This window comes from Eretmochelys imbricata, chromosome 1, assembly GCF_965152235.1.
Source record: "Eretmochelys imbricata isolate rEreImb1 chromosome 1, rEreImb1.hap1, whole genome shotgun sequence".
Taxonomy (NCBI): domain Eukaryota; kingdom Metazoa; phylum Chordata; order Testudines; family Cheloniidae; genus Eretmochelys; species Eretmochelys imbricata.
In genome coordinates this window covers 268,616,723-268,630,157 of record NC_135572.1, presented here as the reverse complement: position 1 = coordinate 268,630,157, position 13,435 = coordinate 268,616,723, and positions in this window count along the sequence as shown.

Below are 13,435 nucleotides of genomic sequence, written 5' to 3'. Positions count from 1 at the left end.
ACTTCCTGCAGTGTTACCCCCCAAAACACTTCAACCTGCTCTCCCCCTCCCAGGACCCTCCCATTACACCCATCGGCACCAATACACCAACCTTTGCCTCTTCCCCAGCCCCACTGCTTCCACATCCCAGTTGCTGGAACCTTTTCCTGCTCGTCACTGCCCCCATATCCTGCCTCCCAAACCCTGAGCCAGTTTCCAGGTGTCAGGCACCTGGCGTCTGCGCCATATTCACAGGCTTGGGCAGGGGCTGGAGGGACAGATTGGGAAACACGCAGCGTAAATGTCACGTCTGTCCCTGTTTCGAGGCTGAAGTGACGCCTGTGTGTCTCCCATTATGTAACTCATGGTATATACCGGTGCTGGGATGCCTCGGGGTGGATTACACATAGTGAGTGACAGCCACAAAAATTAGAAGGGGCTATTTTTAAATCTCCCCTCCCCGTCTCTTCTTTCCCCTCTCGCCCTCATCATGATGTGCAGCTGTCCCTTCACCCCTCCCGACCCCACACCCAGTGGAGAGACAAGGTACGGCAGGCCTTCCCCCAAGCAAATATAATTATTGCTTCTCATCTCAACAGCACCTCTGAGCTGGGAGGATTCCAGAAGGCTGCAGACTCAGCTGCTCCAGAGAGCTCTCCAGCTCAGACTGCTGGGCTAGCCGCACGCCTGTTTGCTTCCAGCCCTCCTCTCCTCTTTCCTTTTGTCTCCTGGCCTCCCTGTCTTTCCCCCATCCCTCCACTGCCCCCTCCCCTCTGGACTCTTTGCTCTGTCCCCCTCAGCTTGCATCCCCTCACCTCCCCCCTTCCCCTTCACCAGCAGTACTGGCAGTTCCCATTCTCTCCTGCTGTAACATTAGAAAGGTCACTCCCTCCCCTGCATTCTCACTGGGGGCTGAGCAGAAGGATGGCGAGGGAAAACTGCAGTGTCATGTGGGAACATGAGGTCAAGAGACGGAGGGTTTGGAGCAGAGAATGCTCGGTGTGTGCCAGGCACTTCCAGGTCTGCCGTCAGGCACCACAGGCCTGACGGCGCATGGTGCTGGGGCGCCTCCAAGCTAGCTCCCCAGCAGATCTGGACCCCAGGGAATTCTCCAGGTAGGGGGGGGCAGGAGGAAAGATGTCTCAAAAGGCCAGTTCAACAGCCCTACACCATCCCATAACAGTCCCTGATGTAAGGGGCTGCTGGGAGCTCTCGCAGGGACTGGGTTCATAGCCAGGACAGCACTGGCTGCTGTCACAGCCCCTCAGGGCCAGAAGCACAAGTTAGGGCAGCCCTGGGGCTGATCTAACCTGCAGTCGGGGGCTCTGACCAGCCCCCAGACTAGGGGAAGTACAAAGGTCACATAAATCCCCCTTGCCCCATTCCCCATGTCCTTCGCCCAGCTCTGCTCAGGCACAATGAGGAACTCTGGACCCCTCTCCCCCTAACACCTTGAATCAGAAAGGAGCAATGGGGCACCAGTCCCGGCGTAGCATCCGGTGTCCGTGGGAGCCCCGTGCTCTCCCTGGCTGGGACAGAGACGCTGGCCAGCGTCTAGCACAGCAGGGCCCTGGGCCGTGGCGAGAGCCCTGGGCCGTGGCGAGAGCCCCGAGCCACAAGTAACCAAGTATAATAACGGCGCCTTTGGATCAGCCTCCCCTACTCTCCCTTCAGCTCATGGGAGATGGCGGGGTGGTTTCATGGACAGCCAGCGCTTCGGTATGACCTCACGGAGATTGAGGAACGTTCCCAGAGGTTCCTTGACCTTGGTAGGCAGGTAAAGACGCATCCATCTTCCTTGAGCCTCCAATTCCCTTGCCTACCACCCCCTTCTCATGTGTTCTCTACTGATGTGCATAATCCCCTCCTCCCCCCGGGCCAGATACTGTCCCCACAATGCTGTGCCCCTGTTAACCAACTCCTTTAGTGACCCCTCCTCCCAATCACAACCTTATCTGCCTCTCCCCCTCACCTTGTCTAGCCTCTGAGTCTAACCTAATCCCCACTATCCTCCTTCCCTGTCCGAAAAGACACACAGACACACACAGAGTGTGTCCATTTGTGTGTCTATCCGTCCCTCCCCACGTTATTTTCACAGGGGATAGATTGTAGAGCACCCAGTAGAGGGACTGTTGCTTGAGCACTTGAACATGGGCCTCCTGACTCAGTTGTGGCTCTAACATCATTATTTCTGAGCACCCAGAGCAGCCCTTAAGAGCCCTTGGGCTTTTCTGAAAGTGCTGTCTAACATCCACCCACCCAGCGCATACCCTGTCCCACCCCCTTAGAGCACTCACCCCCCTGGGCTCCCAGACAACTTGGATGTGCCTGCCACCAGCTTTGAAAATCCCATGGCCTCGGACTTGGGAGAGCCATGTTCAGTTCCCTGCTCTGACACAGATAGTCAGTGGGACCATGGGCCATTCATTTAGCCTCTCAGTTCAAAATCTGTCCAATGCACTTCCCTATCTCCCAAGGGTGTTGTGAGGATAAACCTATTAAGTATTCAGAGTGGTAGCTGTGTTAGTCTGTATCAGTAGAAAGAATGAGGAGTACTTGTGGAACCTTAGAGACTAACAAATTTATCTGAGCATAAGTTTTCGTGGGCTAAAGCCCACTTCATCAGATGCATGCAGTGGAAAATACAGTAGGAAAATATATATATATATATATACAGAGAACATGAAAAAATGGGGGTTGCCATACCAACTCTTAATGAGACCAATCAATTAAGGTGGGCTATTATCAGCAGGAGAAAAAAAACTTTTGTAGTGCTAATCAGGATGGCCCATTTCAAACAGTTGACAAACAGGTGTGAGTAACAGTAGGGGGGAAATTAGCATGGGGAAATAGTTTTTAGTTAGTAAAAAGAAAAGGAGTACTTGTGGCACTTTAGAGACTAACCAATCTATTTGAGCATAAGCTTTTGTGAGCTACAGCTCACTTCATCGTTGCATCCGATGAAGTGAGCTGTAGCTCACGAAAGCTTATGCTCAAATAGATTGGTTAGTCTCTAAGGTGCCACAAGTACTCCTTTTCTTTTTGCGAATACAGACTAACATGGCTGCTACTCTGAAACCTGTTTTTAGTTAATGTAATGACTCATTCACTCCCAATCTTTATTCAAGCCTAATTTAATGGTGTCCAGTTTGCAGATTAATTCCAGTTCTGCTGTTTCTTGTTGGAGTCTGTTTTTGAAGTTTTTTTGTTGAAGAATTGCGACTTTTAGGTCTGTAATCGAGTGACCAAAGAGACTGAAGTGTTCTCCGACTGGTTTTTGAATGTTATAATTCTTGACGTGAGATTTGTGTCCATTTATTCTTTTGAATAGAGACTGTCTGGTCTGGCCAATGTACATGGCAGAGGGGCATTGCTGGCACATGATGGCATATATCACATTGGTAGATGTGCAGGTGAACGAGCCTCTGACAGTGTGGCTGATGTGATTAGGCCCTCTGATGGTGTCCCCTGAATAGATATGTGGGCACAGTTGGCCACCGGCTTTGTTGCCAGGATAGGTTCCTGGATTAGTGTTTTTGTTGCCCAGGAACCTATCCTTGCAACAAAGCCCTGACTGTTCAGACTACGGAATACTTTGTTCTAAGTGACCAGCCCAATGTCACCTAGTGAGATTTGGCAGTGCTGTGAAATACACAGATATCGTAGCCCCATCCCAGTCTCCCTGTATAAATTGGCAGGGTGCAGAGTCCAAATCAGAGAGTCAACACAGGGTCCAAAAATGGCAGTGCACAAAAAGTGGGCCACTGCCAGTTTTGTTATCTGGGCCTGAGTGAATTCAGCTGAAGGCACTGACCCGCCCCACTGGTGCATTAGATAAGACACAAAAGGTGGGAAGGGATAGACATGGTCTTGCCTCAGGCCATGAGTCTGTGACAGAGGTTAGGAGGAAAGGGCCTCCATGGGCAGGTTATTCAAAAAGTGTCCATGGAAGGTGGGGGTTTCCACCTTCTCCTGACACACCTGACGCTGGCAAAAAAAGGATAGTGGCCTAGATAGATCTCTGGTCTAAGCTGGTATAGCAATTGGTATGTTCCCTGTTCATTTTGCATGTGACATAAAAGGCTTATTTCACTCAGGCGAGCACGTTCCTGAGGATTGCCCACTCATCTGAATGAGATTTATCAGGGAAAGAACTTGATCGGAGTGCATTTGGACTCCTGCCCGATAATAACCCAGCACGCAGGTCCAAGAACAGAAAGAAATTGAAATCTCTAAAGGGAGCGTCCTGTGCCTTTAAATACCCACGCAGCCTGCTGACTTTGGCCTGGATTAATGGCTCTGGGCAAAGAGGTTTTTTTTTCCTCTCATTTTCATTTTAATCCAATATGAATAACCCTGGGATCCTTGCGCAATCCTGAGTTTGAAGGGCTTTTGCTTATTTTTTTAAAGAGACAAGGTCACCCTATTTGTTATGCTACCACAGAGCCCTCTAGTGACCAGTCACTGGAAACACAGAGAGATGTGCTTTAAAAAGAGGTTTAAAACAATAAAATAGAATTGTTAGGTTCAAAGGGCTAAGTGGCAGATGCTTGGAAACCAGGAGCATCAGGCTGTTGGAGGGAGAGGAGGGGGTGCGCTGCAGGGATTGCAAGAGGGTTAGACATAGTGGAATCATCAAGGCATTTGCTGAAGGGTAGCTGGACGTCTTGTCAGCGGAGGCTTTGGGGTGGGTAGTTCAGCATTGGGCAGTTGAGAGGGGATCAGGATGGTCATACAGGGGATGCGGAGAGATTCAGCAGCTCCAAAAGAATTGCCAAGCTAGTTAGAGGGTAGCAGGCAGTCTCAGGGTCTGGAAAGCAGGCACCAGGTGGAAGGCAGCAGTAGGATTAGGAAGCTTAAAAGAGGGTAGCCACCACAAGCAGTATCTGCAGCTGGTCCTGAGGTCTGGCTGCTGGGGGTTACCAGTGGGATGAGAGAATTTTGTTGCTGGAAGGAAGCGGGTAGAGATCAAGAATGCATGTGCCTGCACATGGGGCACATGATTTAGTTTACAAGCAAGTAGCCCTCGCAATGTTCTAAGGATAGCAGGCCAGTTTCTGATCTCATCGCTCATTCCTCTATTACAACCGTGCAACCCCACAGGCTTCAGATTTACATGCCCTAGAAAGCGAGACTCGAATCAGCCTCTCCATTTCCAAACAACATGCAGGGGTAAGCCGGACCTTGGAAGCACTGTGGAGGAAACATACTGAGCCCCTATTGCGTGGGTGGGAAGCACAGAGGGAAGGACACACTCCAGATGTCTTCACACTGCAGGGACTTCACCCTCCTGCTGGTTCCAGCATTATGTTGGATTATATTAAAGAAGTTCTGTATTAAAATCACAAATGAGTTTGATTCCCCATAGTTTAAATTCCAGGGTATTACTAATTAAGAGGTCTCTTGGTTTTTGGTACTGTTTCTCTCCCTCTCTGTGTGAAACTTGCAAGTTGCTAATTGTGTTAGTACAGTCTAAGACAGAGTCTGTTCTCAAAGCAATTCTTTGTAACAACAACTACTCACACAGAAAGAAAAGGAGGACTTGTGGCACCTTAGAGACTAACCAATTTATTTGAGCATAAGCTTTCGTGAGCTACAGCTCACTTCATCGGAAGCTTATGCTCAAATAAATTGGTTAGTCTCTAAGGTGCCACAAGTCCTCCTTTTCTTTTTGCGAATACAGACTAACACGGCTGCTACTCTGAAACCTACTCACACAGAGAGTGACTCAAAGCAATACTCTGTAACAACAAAAACAGCACCCAGAGACTCTCCGCCCTTTTGTTGTATTCATCTCGCTTTGTTAACCATTGTGATTAAAATAGAGATAGAGGATGTATGTGGATGGATGCTTGGTGTGGATAATAACTGAATGATCAGGGAGGTGCCAGCCTAAGAATCCAGTGTCCATCGGCTGAAGAAGGCATCAAGTGGAAACAACCAGAGGACCCCCAGAGGGCAGACTGGAATCCACCCAACAGCCTCAAGGATGGGAGAACCGAAGAACAAGATAACATCTTGCAGCATGGAGCCATCAGGAATGTGCCATCTGCTGATTGATTCAGCAGCAGCATGATGAAGCAATTCCCATAGACTGGCATAGGAAGAAATTCCTATAAAAATGGACTCTAGAAAGTGAGAACTTTGGGGTCTGATTCTGCAAACCAACTTCCAGGAGCATCAGATGTGCATCTGACAACACCCTGCTCCCGCCTCATGTCCAGGCCACCTGGCCAGTGGCTTGGCATGAGCAACGCTAAGGCTGGTAACTATGATAACAACCTTGCAGAACCTGTGTGTGTGTGTTTGTATGAATGAATGTGTGAATAAATATGAGATTGAATGGAATGTTATAGCTATAACTAACTGCTTACTATGATTCTTTCGGTATTCACAATAAATGTGGTATTTTGCCTTTTCCCCTTTAATAAGATCCTGCTGGTTTTTATTTTATCGGTATAACACCAGCACTGAGGTCCTCCAGGAGCTAGAAGATGGGCTGTGGAACAGAGTGGGTTGGGGAGGGGAAGAGGGAGCCAAGCTATTAGGGGCAATTTTCTTCAGGGCTTTGAAAGCCTCCTCCAAATAAAAGAACAGCAAATAATTGGGGGAGGGAGCTTCAGTTCGTTTGGTAGTTGGTGCCATTGGAATGTCACAGATATTGACTGAGTTCTCTCAGAGAGACAGAGAGAGAAATGGGGCTCTTCCAGCCTCCCTATATCTGACATCACCAATGTGGAAGTCATTTCAGGCCTCATGGTCTGGGCACGTGACTGGGAATCAGGAATTTCTGAGTTCAAATTTCTGTCTGACTTTGGGCAAGTCACTTAAACCTCCTCCTGCCTCAATTTCTCCACCTGCTAAATGGGGAGAATAATTTGCCCCTTCAGAAACATTTAATAAAATCATTTGAAATTTATGAATAGAAAAAAAATTCTGTTTCACCAAAATGTTGTGACAAAACCTCTTTGCCACCCTTACAGAGAGAGAGATGGGCTTATAATGTGGCTGGTTACAACCTCCCCGAGGGAGAGATGATCATCACTCAAAAATAAACTCAAAGCACTATTTTAGCCAATAATCCTTACAAATGCTCTGATGCTGCAAACTGCTCTGCAATGATCTGCGTGTGTAGAGCAGTTTGCAGGATGAGGGACAAAAGTCCTGGGAGGTTTTTACTATTACTACTACCTAGATTATAAGATCTTCAAAGCAAGGACTTTTTTTGTGTGTGGTCAGCATGGGAGGGTGGGCTGTACTTGCAGGCCCAGATCCTCAAAAGTATTTAGGTGCCTCTCTTCCACTGATTTCAATGGGAGTTAGACTCCTAATTACCTTTGAGGATCTGGTCTCCAGTACCTAGCACAATGGGGCCCTGCTCTCTGAGCAAGGCCACTAAGCACTACCAGAATACACACAACAAATCAATATTAAATACATTTTTGCATATCTGAATCATGAATTAATATTAGTATTCCACAATTAGAAGATGTGTATGGAGGTTGGTGAAAGACAGTTATAAGTACTATAGATCTGGCGGTGTATTATGTGTTGAAAAGTCTTTTTTTTTTTTTCTTTCTAGAACTTGTAAACTGAAAAACAATATTTTTAGAAGTTATGTCTTTGGGGGTCATAGTTCAGGTGCTTATTGTTTAATGATGATGTTCACATATCAAGATTTTTTCCTAGAGGATGTATGAATTATAAAGGTATTTGACTCTTGATGCACATTAACCCTTACTGTATCTCCATATTGTTTAATGTTAAGGTTGCTTAATACCAACATTCCTGGTATTTATATTCTCCAATATCTGCTACTTACAGTACCAAAATCTTTATGTTTTAGGGTTTTTTATCTGGGAATTATACAGACATTCAACAACTTCTGACTAGACTGCCGGTAACATTTCAAAAGCAGCTAAGTTTCTTAAAGCCTAAATCCCACTGATTTTCAATGGAACTTGGGCTTCTAAGTCACTTAGACACTTTTGGAAAATGTTACCTTAGGTCTCATCATTGCTGATGATGACCTGGTCTCAGTCATATGCACTTTCATTACCTTCTGACTGGATTATTGTTGTGCGGTTTACCTGGATTTACAATCAAAGTTTACTCCTGCAGGAATTCTGCGCCAATGCGCGCATGCCGAATTCATGTTCCCGACAGATTTCTTTGCCTCCCCACAGAAAAATGACTTTCTGATGGGAAGCCCTGAGAGTGGTCACACACTCCTCCTCAGCAGCGGAGATGCGTCATTTTTGGGCACCCGGAGCAGCCGACAGAGAGGTAATTCACTGCAGGGGAGAGGGGACTGGGGATGCCCCTGCCAGTGGCTTATACCCTGCAGCTGAGCCCGGCGCTAGTCCAAGCTGGGCTGGGGATAGGGGAGGATAGGACTTCCTTTTCCCCTGCAAGGAGTGACCAGGGCCCGCCACCCGGTCAGACCCACTCCCAGAAACCTCCCCTGACTGATGGAAGCTCCACACTCCCTCTCACACTTCCTTCCCCCATTGCCCCTCAGCTGTGGTGGGGAGGGATCACTGCAGGGGGAGCTGCTCCTCATCCACCAACCCCCATGCATCTTGACACCCCTCCTGTACCCAGACCCCCTGCCAAGCCCCCCTCACCCAAACCTCCACCCCATCAAGAGGCACCCCCTGCATCCGGAGCTCCCCTGCAGCCAGACCTCCCTGCATCTGGACCCCCACCCATGCACCCTGACCACCTCCTCCTGAGCCCCCACATTTGAACCCCCACACAAACAAGCCCCAAACCCCTGCACCTGAACCACCCCAACAAGCCCCCCACATTTGGACTCTCACCCCACTGAGCCCCAACCATTTGCACCCAGATCCCCACCCCACCAAGCCTCACTCCCCCAGCACCTGGACCCCCTTGCTGAGCCCCTCAGATGCAGACTCTCCCACCAAGCTGCATTCCCCTCCACACCCAGACCCCCCGATGAGCCCCAACCACCTTCACCTGGACCCCCCTGCAGAGTCCCATTGCTACTGCACCTGGAACCCCCCCAACAAGCCCCTGCGCATCCAGATCCCTCCCATAACCCCCACGGAGCTTCCCGCACCCGGCTTGCCCCAGACAGAACCCTCTCACCTCACACCTGGTCCCCCCACACTGAGCCCCCCCACACTTGTATCCTGCCAGGCTGTGCCTGCCTGCCCACATCTGGTGTGCCTAGCATAGAGGGGCAGGGCCTTGGGGCGTTTCTGGGGCAGGCCCAACCCTTGTGCTATCAGGGTTGGGTGCAGCCTCATCCCCAAGTCCATGTCAGAAGGGGGATGCAGAGTGATCTCCCACCTCTGTGCAGCCAGTGGCCAGTGCTCCCCACTGCCCTACTGAAGCTTCCACATATATTGACTGACAAATAATATTTGCAGAATTTTAAAACATTGCACACAGAATCTGTAATTGTTTTGGCACAGAATTCCCTCAGGAGTAAAATTTATGCCACTAAGCTATAGTATATCTGCCTAGGCTCTTTTCCATGTTGTAAGCATAAAACTTAAAATAACACACTCTACTCACTTTACTTACCTGGACTTATGGGCATCAGCCCTGAAAATAAATGTGCAGAACGCAGCAGCATCTCTTCTCAGCAACACAGGTTACCACAAACATCAGCCCTGTACTCTGCTCACTCTACATGCTACCTAGAGAACAAATTCACATTTAAGATTTCAGTCCTTATTAGAGTCCAGGGGAAGGTTGCCTGAAGGACCCCTCATCCTCTGAGGGCCAGATGAGCCCATGGCTCAGAACCAGCGGAGCTGTCTACCTGAAGGCAGAAACTTATATCTTAGGCCTGGAACTCCCTCCCAAAGGAAGTAAATACAAACACAGTCTTCACCACTTTCAGTTTCTAATGCAAAGCTCACTTCTTTGACCTCACTTTAACCTTCATTTATGATTTTTTTTAAAACCAAAATCAATCCCCTCATGTAACTTTTCCCTGTGAGAGAAGAACCCTTTATCTGACTGATGGTGGTCACCTGGTTTATTTTTAACTTTGGAGGATGCTCACAAACTCTGGCGATAGGCAGGGTGTAAGAATCTAGACAGAACTGAAGAGATTAGCTGTTTAAGTCTTACTCTGATTTACTTTAGGAGCCTGAAAAAGTCCTGCTTTTGGGTCGAACAGCTCAGGTCACTGACTCCACTGTCTCTCTCTCTGGAGGCAAAGTCCAGGGCTAGAAAAATCTAAGTAATCTTTGACCCTGAACTTGCAACTGCGTATGAAAGGGAAAAGGTGTGTAAAGCTACCTATTGCCACATCTAGAATGTTGCCAGTCTCTGCCTTTTACCCTGCTCTTCCTGCCTGTCCACTCCCCTCAGTTCCTCCAATCTCAGCTTTCTCTGTCCTCCCCCTTCCCACAGAGGAGAAAGGCTGGACACTAGCTCTTCTTTCACTTGCACTACGCATTATCCAGGATCCCCTCCCCTTCCCCTCCTCCTGATGTAATTGTCTCTTCAAATCAAACCTTGAAACTCTGCTCCTTTCTCTACATGCCCCCACTGCTTCCTTCTATTCCCCCTCATTCCCGACACACCATGGCTGCCTTCTGCCATTCTCCCTTCTCAAATAATCATGAAACCTCCACACTTAATTGTGATTCTGAAGGGGAATTCAGTGTCACATTAAAGCTGTGATCACATATGCAAACTAGTCACCTGCTGGTGAAAGAACCTGCATCTCCAGATCAACAGACTATGCCCCAGCACACCTGCTGAAGACCATGTGTAGTGCTTGAAATATGGTTTATAAGATGTGCTAGCTAGTAACAAGGGCTAACAGAGTAGCAGGAAAGAAGAGAAATGCCTTGTTTTAAATACACAGCAATTCTCTGCAGATTTAAGTCCTAGTTGGCTTCTTGGGGAGAAAAAATAAATCTGTTGGCAGTGCAATGCCAACACAAAACAGAACAGATTCCAGCTCACTCTCCTATAGCTCTGCTGGCTTTGTGGCAATAGCAGGAGCAAAAAGTACTAAGGGTTTATTCTGGTCACTGAAGTCAGCAGATCTGACTCCACTACAGACAGGAAGCAGACTGGCTGAGGAAGAGTTTTACATTGCCACTCTTCTGAGCATCACTGCACTTTCCTGCAGGGAACAGGTAATAAAAATGTGCTTATTTAGCAAGTTTGTAAGTTTCCACAGAAGACATTGACCAGGAGTGGGGGAAGGAGCATCAATGAGTATTTCTACTGCTAGCAGCAGCCATCTTGCTAGGCACCAACCCCAAGTGTTCTCAGTGGGATGTTAATCTGTTTCTAGAATGAGACCCATACATACAGACCTCACTGCACCCACACAGTTCCTCTTAAAATGCGCTATCAAGCCCATGGGCTGGACATGACCTTAAATGTTAAATAGGTCAGGTTCTTATTTCTAGTTAACCGATTGGGAGTTTGTTTATGCTCCTAGCCTGAGTCCCCATGCTACCCAGGTCATTGGCAATCATGGCATTTCTCAGGGAGGTGAGCAGAGAGAAGAGGGAGTAAATAATTTGTAGCAGGAGACCGCTCTAGCCAGTCATCTAGTCTATTCTCTGCAACACCTTAAGGATTTTGTTCAGCATTTCATTAATGATCTGGATGATGGGATGGACTGCACCCTCAGCAAGTTCACAGATGACACTAAACTGGGGAGAGAGGTACATATGGTGGAGGGTAGGGATAGGTTCCAGAGTGACCTAGACAAATTGGAGGTTTGGGCCAAAAGAAATCTGATGAGGTTCAACAAGGACAAGTGCAGAGTCCTGCACTTAGGACGGAAGAATCCCAGACACTGCTACAGACTAGGGACCGAATGGCTAAGCGGCAGTTCTGCAGAAAAGGACCTAGGGATTACAGCAGACGAGAAGCTGGATATGAGTCAGCAGTGTGCCCTTGTTGCCAAGAAGGCCAATGGCATTTTGGGCTGTATAAGTAGGGGCATTGCCAGCAGATCGAGGGACTAGATTTGGCACTAGTGAGGCCACATCTGGAGTATCGTGTCCACTTTTGGGCCCCCCACTACAGAAAGAATGTGGACAAATTGGAGAGAGTCCAGTGGAGGGCAATGAAAATGATTAGGGGGCTAGGGTACATGACTTATGAGGAGAGGCTGAGGGAACTGGGCTTATTTAGGCTGCAGGAGAGAAGAGTGAGGAGGGATTTAATAGCAGCCTTCAACTACCTGAACCTGAACGGGGGGTTCCAAAGCAGATGGAGCTAGGCTGTTCTCAGGGGTGGCAGACGACAGAACAAGGAGCAATGGTCTCAAGTTGCAGTGGAGGAGATCTAGGTTGCATATTAGGAAAAACTATTTCACTAGGAGGGTGGTGAAGCACTGGAATGGGTTACCTAGGGAGGTGGTAGAATCTCCATCCTTAGAGGTTTTTAAGGCCCAGCTTGACAAAGCCCTAGCTGGGATGATTTAGCTTTGAGCAGGGGGTTGGACTAAATGACCTCCTGAGGTCTCTTCCAACCCTATTCTTCTATGAGTGTATGATTTCCATTATCCCTTAACCCATACCTGATAGATGGGCATTTAGTCTGACCCCTGGAGCACCTCCAGTGATAGAAATTCCACTTCAGCGGTTCCTTCCAGTGCCCAAGCAAATGAATTGATTGCTGGTAAAAGGTGTGCCCCCAGCTGTTGCTGTAGCTTCCGCGGTCCCTTTATTCCCCAGAGAAAGTAAAACGTAACACAAGTATCAGCAATGCAAGCTTTGTCCCTGCAGCTGTGCCTCAGTCAGACTCTGCTGGAACACTCTAGGGAGATGTCAGTGCAGTCCTTGGACTCTCTGCTGAGACTGCCAAGGAGGCCACTTGACACCAATGGTGAGCAGCCACTTCATGCAGAGCTAGACTGAGAAACTAACTTCACCGCAGTAACTTTTGCTCACCACAGACCTGGGGAGGATCAGAACAAGCAAGAGCCCATCATCAAGCCCCTCCTCATCCAGACTGCAAGGCCATTCTTACAACTCCATGTGGCTCTCAAAGGTTTCATTTAAACAGCAGAGTATGGAACCTTCTGCCTCCACGTGTATTTTGTGTTTATTGTTCAGTCACATCTAGACGCCCTTCCCACCACTGCTTGAGACCTGGGGAAATTTGATTTCACATGTTTCTCTTACACCGCACCTTCCGTAGATGAAGCTGACAGGAGATGGGGCTGTTGTTCAATAAAGGGAGATTGGGTCCAAAAGAGAGATTTGCTGACATTTTGCAAACTTCAATCCTGCTCAGCACAGCTATAGAAAAAAACGGGAGTTAGAAGCAGATGACTCAAGGTCAGGCACGAGAAAAGGAGCTTTAAACCTCATCAGACTGAAGCAGGAGACATTAGAAATCACTGCTACTATCCTATGGCCAGTCACTGTGAAAAATGGTGAAGACGCCTCAGTGCATTTCCTAGTAGAGTTGTCCACATAATTTTTTCTACATTGTT